Raw genomic sequence first — 9,304 nt, 5'->3', positions numbered from 1 at the left:
GCGAAGAATCCAGCATAATATTGGGTTTATATGAAGGGCTCTATGGTACTTCTGTGCTGGGCTAGTATTAAATGGTAATGAATAAAAGTAGCAAAGACCATTTTGATCATAGTGGTGAAAGAGAATGGCTTTTTTTTTTTCTTCCCCATTTAGCAAGCACCATACAAGGAATACAGAGAAGGATGCTCATCAAGCATTATCTGTAGTCAGGAGTACGTCAAACTCTTTTAAGTGTAAAACAATCAGCTCTTACCTGTTTCAAGGATGGAGACCAATGATGCTGAAATAGGCCCATACTTGATGTATCTTTGATTGGTTTGGATTTGTTTGCTCTCTTTATTAGTAGATGATCATGTTTTCCTGGAATACCAGTTTCTTAATTAGTCTCCCTGTAATTCAGAGTGGATTCTAGGCTCTTTGACCTTCCCACCACTCCTTCAGTCTCTTCTGCAGTGGAGTCTTTGTTGAAGGTTTCAGCCTTCTTTCTTACCAGTTTCGAGGTATGCAGCAACTTGCTACTGTACTATATGGCCCTTTTTTGGCTTATTAAAGCTCACAGGGAAACCCAATTTAATTTTATTGTCTTTTGGTCCTGAATAATAAATAAAGCAAGGTAAGAAATTGACTCTAGTAATTGTAGTCTAAGTAAGCAAAACTTTGGGGTACATAAGAGATGATTGAGTTGGATGGATGCATCAATTCTCATTGTCATAAATATTTTATATCAGCTCTTTCAAATTAAGGCTTTTTACATATTGATTTTGTGTAGCAATTTAAAATAAAGGGACCATATGACATGATATGGGTATATGAAGAGATATATTTGGATTTCTTACTTGAGTATTAGATAGGTATAGATCTCTATGTGTAGATGTTCATATATATACATGTACATAGGTATATATGTATATCCATATACATGTATTATGCATATGTATATTATACCAGATACAGCCAGTACTCAGTGCATGTTTAGAAAATGTAGTATAAATCCTGAGGAACATATCACTTCTGTGTGGTTGGTAGCTAACAGATATTAAATGATGCTTAATCCAGAGCCAGGAAATGTAATGAAGAATACTGAAGAGTATAGAGAGACAGCATGGCAGATTAAAGACAACACTGAGTTTGGAATCATTAGATCTGAGGTTTTAATGATCTTTGATTAGAAAAAAAATAAGCATAATATGCTTCTCATGAGTCTTTTTGAGCATTCAATATGAAAATTGAAGGTACGGGATTATCCATGTATGATCCAATACATGTCCTTGGTGATAAATGGTTTATTACATATAAAAGTGAATGTCTAGGGTAATCCAATAGGAGAAGAAGTGAGCTTCCAGTTAGCTACATATAGACATGAGTTTGTGAAAACTGTTTTGCCTTTCTAGGCCTCAGTCTTCTCATCTATATAAAACAAGTCTGGAGAACAAAGGGTTTTCTAGGTCATATCTAAGAACACTATTCCTCTAAGGTTCTAAGATTCTGTATTTGCTCTGTAAGGGTGAGCTTGTTCATGTCCAGTGACGGGCTGTGTGGCCAGGAGATAGATGGCAGGAGAATGGAGCAGAGGAAGGAAGCATTAAAATCAAGTGTATAAGTTAGTATGGCTATAGAGAAAGCACATAGGTCTGAGAATTTAGAGTATCTAGGTTCTAACCCTAGCTATGCAGATTAGAAGGAATCATGTGATTTCTTCAGTCTCACTTTTCTTATCTGTAAATAGACCATTTCCAGTGACAAGATTCTCACCTCCTTCCAAGCTCAGTAGTCCTTGCCTCCCTCAGTAATTAAAGTAGCCAGGTAATGTGGTAAAGACAGAGACCAAACTGGCTCGCAGATACACTGTGGATATTTGTTGTCTATCTTAAATACTTTTTTCTATAGTTTTGTAGTATTTTTTTAATATTTATTTACTTATTTGAGAGAGAGAGAGAGAGCACTAGTAGGAGGAAGAAGAAGAGGGAGAGGGGGAAGCAGACTCCCTACTGAGCAGGCATCCCTGACACAGGGCTCGATCCCAGGTACCCGAGATTAAGACCTGAGCTGAAGGCAGACACTTAAGGAACTAAGCCACCCAGGCACCCCTGTAGTTTTGTAGTTTTATTTCCAAAGCCTTCCATAGTTTCATTACCTTGTCTAAAACAGTGTGGTGGTTCGGAGTGAGGGGTCTGGAGACAGTGTGCGTGGGTTTGAATTTCAGCTTCATTACTTCTGAGTGTGTGGTGTGACTAAACATTCTACTTAAGCAATCTTTGCTTCCTTTCCCTCATGTTTAAAGTGGCCATGATTATAATATCACTTTTCAGGATTGTCTTGTGGAGTAAATGAGTTAAAACATGAAGAGCTTGGAAGGGTGCCTGGTACATCGTAAGAACTTAATAAATGTTAGCTATTACTATCTCCATTTCTATATCCATTCTGTGTCCATACTCTGTCAATTTCTTGAGAGCCTAATTGTTAAACTGAGATGGTTCAGTGTTTCCTTTTTAGCTGTGAGAACAAACATCATTCAATGCTGCCTTTCTCCCCTTTCTTTCTCTCTCCCTCCCTATTTTTTCCTTCCTTTCTTCCTCCCTTCCCTGTCTTGCTTGCTTCCTTCCTTCCTGGGTCTGAGACTACTGTGTCTTTTCTTCTCGTGGTGAAGAGCTGATGGGAATTTTTCAGGCCTTTGCTAAGAAGATTATTCTGTGTAGTATCAGAACTTAAACCAATAGCTAGCTAATTTGGTTACTGCCATGATGTTGCCTCAGATTCCCCAAACATTTTTACCTGTTACTGTATGGTCTTTATGCCTCCGTTACCCAAAGGGAGACTAAAATATTTGAAAAGGCATACGTGCCGTTGTCTTTGGTCTTGAGCTGAGACACAGGTACTTCACACCCTTCTGGGTTTCTCTTTAATGTCTCCCAAGATTTCTGATCCAGGTGAGGAAAGAGGAGGGTGAAGCACTATGAGATAGAGATAGAGATAGAGATTGTGAGGATAGAAGGCCAAGATGGATAGTCTCTAAAACTGCCTGGAGGAAAACCAGAACAATAAGAATGGAATAACAGGAACCGCACTGATCATATGGCTGATTGTATATTACTTGGCAATTCCATTATGTTTCTGGCAATCACTAATTTTTCCTGAGGAAGATAAGAATGTATGGGCTTGCTTCTCCCATCATCCCTTCTCTTGATGCTACCGTTCTTTAATTGATCACATCATCTTTTGTAGTATGGATATGTAGGACGCATGTTATATAATATTATTTACACATGCCTTAGGGAAGGTCAAATGTGCATCTCATTCATCTTGTATGTTTAAAAATCCCTAGCATACTGACATGTATATAAAGATGTTCAGTACTTATTTATTGAGTAATCCATTGGATAAAGATTATGTACAGGGCTCGTGAAACCCTATCTAAGCATATTTTTTAAGCCAGATTAAGTAGAGATTATTTTTCATTTTTATTATTTCCACAGTGTCAAACATTCGGAAATTTGTTTTAAGTGGATTTTTTTTTTTTTTTTTGCATTCGTACAACAGACATAATAGTTTGACTGCTTCTGTTCTCGACACAGAAATTTTCAAAGCATTCTAATAATAAATCCTGTGAAAGGTTTTGACTGTAATGGTTTTTCAAAGCTTACACACAAAGAAACTCAGTTAAGACCGGGCCATAAATAAGACCTCAGTGCTGAAGCAGGGGAAGGCCCTGTATATCTAAACCCATTAAATGAATCATTTATTTTGCAACTCGTCCGTCATGTTTTGAAGGTCACATAACAATGCTTATTTCTTATGGCCCATCAGCAAGCTGTAGAATTAGAGGCTGAACTGAGTCCTTGAGTCAAATACTTGAGATGGGTAATTGTATTTCCAGGACTAATACCTGCTGTGGGGAAGATCAAATCCCATGTCCTGGGTGGGGGACACAGCATGCCACTAGGACAGGAAAAGGATTTCTTCATATTGCTGGCAACTTCTGAATAGTTATGTCACATTGAAATATTTTTGGAACATGCTCAGCTTTTTCTCCCCTCTCCCTCCCAACCGCCAGTCCATGACCAGGACATTTTTACCGGTTGAGATGGCAGAATAGTTTTGAAAGGATGTATCTATGAAACAGATGGATCTGAGTTTGAAACTCTGGCCACTTGCATATACTCTATGATGAGACAAGTTAACCTCTCTGGGCCTTTTTTTCCTCCCATAAATCGAGGCTAATGCTGTCTATCTTAGAAGACTGTCATGAGGATTTAATGATTTAGTACATGGAAAGTGATTTCCACAGTCCCTGACACATAGTAGATGCTGAGTGTATGTTAATATTCATGATGGCCCTGTTCTTTTTTTACAGCTGGAGTCACTTCTGGTTGGAATCCTCCCCAGAACTGTGCACAAGAGTCTCGGGCAATTCTGGTAAGATCACTCCTCATGTGGCTTTAGGTTCTATTTACTCTTTCATGTTTTAGTTAAAGTTTAATTTATTAAGTTGTAGCTTACATGCAGTAAAGTTCACGAATCTTTTGTGTATAGCTCAGTGGATTTTAACATATACGTGTATCTGTGTAACTACCACCCTGATCAAGACAGAGAATGTTTCCAGCACCCACGAGGCTCCCTCATGCCTTTCTCTGGTCAAGTGCACCAAGGGCCAGCTACATAATACATAGCTCGAAGTCCAAATGAAAATGTACGGCCCTTTGTTCAAAATATATTAAGAATTTCAAGACAGAACAGAGCATGAAACCAAGCACAGGACCTTTCTGAGTGTGGAGCCTCGTGAGATGTGCACCCATGAAGCCTGCCCTGATTACGTTCCCCTCCAGCAGGACACCCCCTGTCTCTATTAGTGATGGTTGTAAGCTTCATATAAATGGGATTGTAGAGTACATGCTCATTTCTGCCTGTTTTTTATTTAATCCTGCGACATAATATCCGTGAGATTCATCCATGATTTTGTATGTTTTAGTAGTTTCTGTTTTTCTTGCTATGTTTATTCCGTTGTAAATATACAACAGCAATTTACTTATCTCTACTCCTGTTGATGGATATTTAGGTTATTTTTAGCTTTTGTCTGTTAAAAATAAATCTGCATATGTATGTCTTCTGGTGGACGGATGCACTCTTGGGCATATGCTTAGGAATGAATTTGATGAGTTACAGGCAAAACAATCTAATAGGTACTTCATGTGAAATGATTATACTTTTGGAAATGCAAAATTAAAACCACATGAGATCCCACTAAGCACTCACTGGAATGGCTAAAATGAAAAAAACAAAAAACAAAAAACTGTGACGTCCATATCATAATGACGATGTGGAAGAAATTGGAACACCCTTGTGTGCTGGAGGGAGTATAACGTGGTTCTGTTGCTTTCGGAAACCTTTGGGTGGTGTTTGCCTAAGCTAAACATATACCTGACTTATGACCCAGCAGTTCTATTCCTGGATATATTTATTTTTTACAGTGTTGAATTCACTTTGAAACTTCTAAAATAAATTTCAACCTGATTCTTGTTTTATTAATATGCTGCAGTGGCCATTTGCAGTGGAAGTCAGTCATACCTAAGTTGCTGGTCATGATAACTGGGTGTTTTTATATCTGCTGAAAAGCTCCTGCTGTATTCTGTTTTCCCCCTCATAGGCAAGAGATGGGTCAAGACAGAGGCGGCCTGGTGGGATAGCAGAAGAAGGTCATGATTAAGAACTGTCTTTTATTTCCCTTTTTCTTATTAGTGGAGGAAAGCAGGAATAGGACACACAGGCATTTAGTGTTTTATGAAGTGAATGTTAATGGGCCTCAGAGGCATCCTTCTAAAGACATGAGTGCAAGCTGGCTTGTGGACTGTATTCAGAAAGGTCCTCTTCGCAATGGGACATCTCCGGGGGCTTGGTCTCACCCACTTGCTTAGTCCATGGGTTTCCAAACTCTAGGCCACACAATATGTCCTAGTGTCCGGAGGAGGTTTTAGAAAACCCATATTCGCTGGTATTAACTTGGAGATTGATTTGGCAGGTCTGGATCGGGACCCAGAATCTGCATTTTTGAGATGTTCTTCTTGATTCGGCAGCCAGTGCTGGTGAAGGCAGGGCATGTAGCAACAGCCTGTAAAACTGAAGGCCTTTGCTAAACTCTCCCTGTTCAACCGCAGGGCAGATACTTAGCTGCTCTCACTAACTCCTATCACAGGTGGCTGCACCAATTTCTTAATCTCTGTGGAAGTAAAAATTCAAAGTCCTAAGAAGAGACTGATGTCACTACTCATCTAACAAGAGTATAATCCATTTCCTTTGGCAGAACCTACTTGTTGGATGGATCCTTCTTGAGCTAATTCCTAAGCTGATCACTTTTCTCTTGGCCCTCTCAGGTGTCTCTGAGAGAGACAGCCTCTGTAGCTAAGGCAGGTAACAATTCTGACCATCTATTGGACATTCACTCTGGCCTAGTCTCTTTGGACATAATAGTATTTCATTTAATCCTTACAACAACTTTCACAAGCTTGACACACTATGATTATGCTAACTTCATAAGTAAAAAAAAAAAAAAAAAAAAGACTCAGAACAGTGAGATGGAATTTCCTAATTAATGTTCCAATAAATAGCTGGGAGAGATGTAGCCCTATAAACTTGCAGGCTAGGTTGGGTGTTTGGGCATTACTAACAAGAAACCAGGGTTGGATGCAAGTCTTCTTGATTTTCTAGATGATATTTAGTGTCGAGGCCCAGCCTCCGTTGCCTCTCTGCCCAAACATACTGTTTATGTAACAACACACGTTGCATTAGAAAATACTTTTGAAATATTAACAAATGTTTGGCTTGGAGTTCTGGGACTCCAAGGAAAAAGGTCTTCCCTCTCTGTTGTAGAGCTGATAGGTTTTCTATCAGACATGTGGAAGTATAGGGATCAGGGGTTGTTTCATAATGAGGCCCCACTGCAGGCTGTGTATAAATCGGATTGCTCTTCTTAGTTATGTTTTCCTGATGCCCACAGTAGTTTGACCTAAATGAATAGATAATTACTCAGGCTGTTACAAACATTCCGATCCATTTGGTGATCCCTTTATTAAATGAAACAGGCCCTTTTATTCCTTTTCTGATACTGCCTGTTAATAGAATAATCTCAAAGCTATTAGCATTTAAAGAGGAATTAGACAAAGATGTCCGGAATTGTCCCTTCTCCGGGCTCGTGGTTGCTCATGGGACCCTTGCTTTAGCTAATTAGCCTGAAATGAATATTAAGTGCATTGGTCTCTATCAAACACATCCTGGAAGGAAGGCTTTTGTGAAAGTCATTTCAGTTGCAGACTTAGGTTGCCAATACCTAAGGATCTAAACCCAAAACAGTAGGCACTGGGAACATTCCGGAATTCAAACAAAACAAAACAAAACAAAGTGCACAGAAGATAATACAAGAAGGGCTCTTACACTTCTTGAAATGCCCTTGTCTAAGTCCCAAAGCCACATGGTGCTTTATTTTCATGGGAACCAACTAGAGAAAAAGATATAATATCTCTTCCCTTTACTTTATCACCCCCAGGGAAGCTAATAAGACCTTTCCCTCGAGCGTGGCATAGAGAGTAGGTGTTTTGCTCTGGGAACACATAGGCCTGCAGTCACATCCTGCCTAAGACTTACATGAGCTATGGGACCTTGGGCAGATAATCTCCTTAAGTCCAAATTTGTACATCATTAATATGAATAAAAACCTTTAATATATTTCTTATGCGATAGGGTGTGAAATGAACATCATAAAGTTTATTTAACAAATATCGGATATTAATAATAAAGATGGGGTTAAGAGCCCTGGAACATGGCATCGGAAAGCAGTAAGATTCTAGCTCTTGCCAGTTAAATGTTAAAATTACCAGAGGAAAGAAGACACTTGTGTTTTCTTCTTTTGGGGGGATGTTGTGATGTGGCACTGTAGTATGGGAAAAAGAGAAAAAAAAACACAAACAAACAAACCTTGAAGTTAGGTGACAATAAAGACCTAAATATGAATCCCATGTTCTGTTTCCAATGTTGGGCATACTTCTTTAAGCTCTTGGAAGTCCAGTATCTGTAAAATGGAGATGGTTACACTTACCTCTGAGTGCTACTTGGGCTGAATTTAATGAGAAATGTTTATCACACACCTAGCACGCTAATTATGCTCAGTATCCTGTGGTTCTGTTTTCCTTTTTCCTTTTCTGGGATGTGTATGAACTCCTCCCATTCATAAGAGAGTTCCTCCCATTGATAGAGCTGGAGAGGGGAGGATAGAGTTGGGAAGGTGAGGGGTGAGCAGATCGGTAGCCAAGTGTGCGGGAGAGCTGCTGGGAAGCCATCAGTGGTAGAATGCAAAAGTGGGGGTGCTGTTTAACCCCCCTGAAAATCGCCCTGAAACCCAAATGAAATGATAACTCCTCAATACTTCAGAAACTCTAACCTAATTTGCAAAGAAGACACTCGAAAGAGTTATTGTTTCAGAGAAACACTTGAAAACATGCTTGCTAATTTTCGAGTTGTTTCCCTGTGTCTTGGCATGTCACCTTGATGTCAGAGAGCAAGACTGTGCGAATTGGGTTCTGCCTCCTAGCCCGCTCCTGGGTTTCTGCTGCAAAAGGAAGAGTAGGTAGGCCAGTAAGGGAGAGATTAGAACATTTGTGCTTCTGAGGATAGGAGAGCCTCTTTTCTAATCAGGGACAAATACAAGACCCACACCTACAGATTGAGTCTCTCTAAGCATCCATCCAGGCAAAGCCATGTGGGGTAGGGGTGGGGCCTCCTCTCAGGCCTGACTTGGGCCCCTGTACTTCCTCAGTCTTCTCAATTCTCTACCCGCTGCTTGGAGCACCACAGGATTCAGAGCCCTCCTGCTGGAGCTGCAGAGCCGGCTGCAGATCCTCTTGAATTCTTCCCATCATTTGAGTCGCACGTGTCTCAGTCACAATAAGGCACCTGCACGCATTGCCCTTGTCACCATGACAACCAGCACTGGAGGGGGATGAGGCAGGCAGCACAGAAGGAGGTCTGTGTTCCTGCTTTCCTGCTGGTGGTGCTGGTGACATACAGTCCTTCCCATAGCCAGTGTGATGCTATCTTGGTGGCCTTTCACCTCCACTTCTGGGGCCAAACGACAGGTGGGGCAGGGCTGAAAGCTGAATTCCAGAAGCAACTTAGGAAGGAGGTGTTGGAAGGAGATGTTCCAGGCTCCAGGGAATAGAGAGCTGCCTTTTTCCTCTTGTCAGTACTGTCTGAGCTACAGTCTTTTAACAGATGAGGTGCTTTCCTCATGAACAGGAAAAATAGAGGGGAAAAAAAGGAA

The 9,304-nt window shown here is 40.3% G+C and overlaps 1 long non-coding RNA gene across 1 annotated transcript; it reads right to left on the bottom strand.

Annotated features, from left to right (window-relative positions):
• Positions 1–6,620: 6,620 nt before the first annotated feature.
• LOC309840549 lies at positions 6,621–8,868 on the bottom strand. Its single transcript, XR_014298661.1, has 3 exons — positions 8,705–8,868; positions 7,963–8,056; positions 6,621–6,997 (listed from the first exon to the last, which is right to left on the bottom strand). It is a non-coding gene; the product is annotated as an uncharacterized lncRNA (long non-coding RNA).
• Positions 8,869–9,304: the final 436 nt, after the last annotated feature.

The sequence above is a fragment of the Mustela nivalis genome, assembly GCF_964662115.1.
Source record: "Mustela nivalis genome assembly, chromosome: 9".
NCBI classification, from domain to species: Eukaryota; Metazoa; Chordata; class Mammalia; order Carnivora; family Mustelidae; genus Mustela; species Mustela nivalis.
The sequence above is the reverse complement of the archived record's forward strand: the minus strand, read 5'-3'. Positions and strand labels throughout refer to the sequence as shown.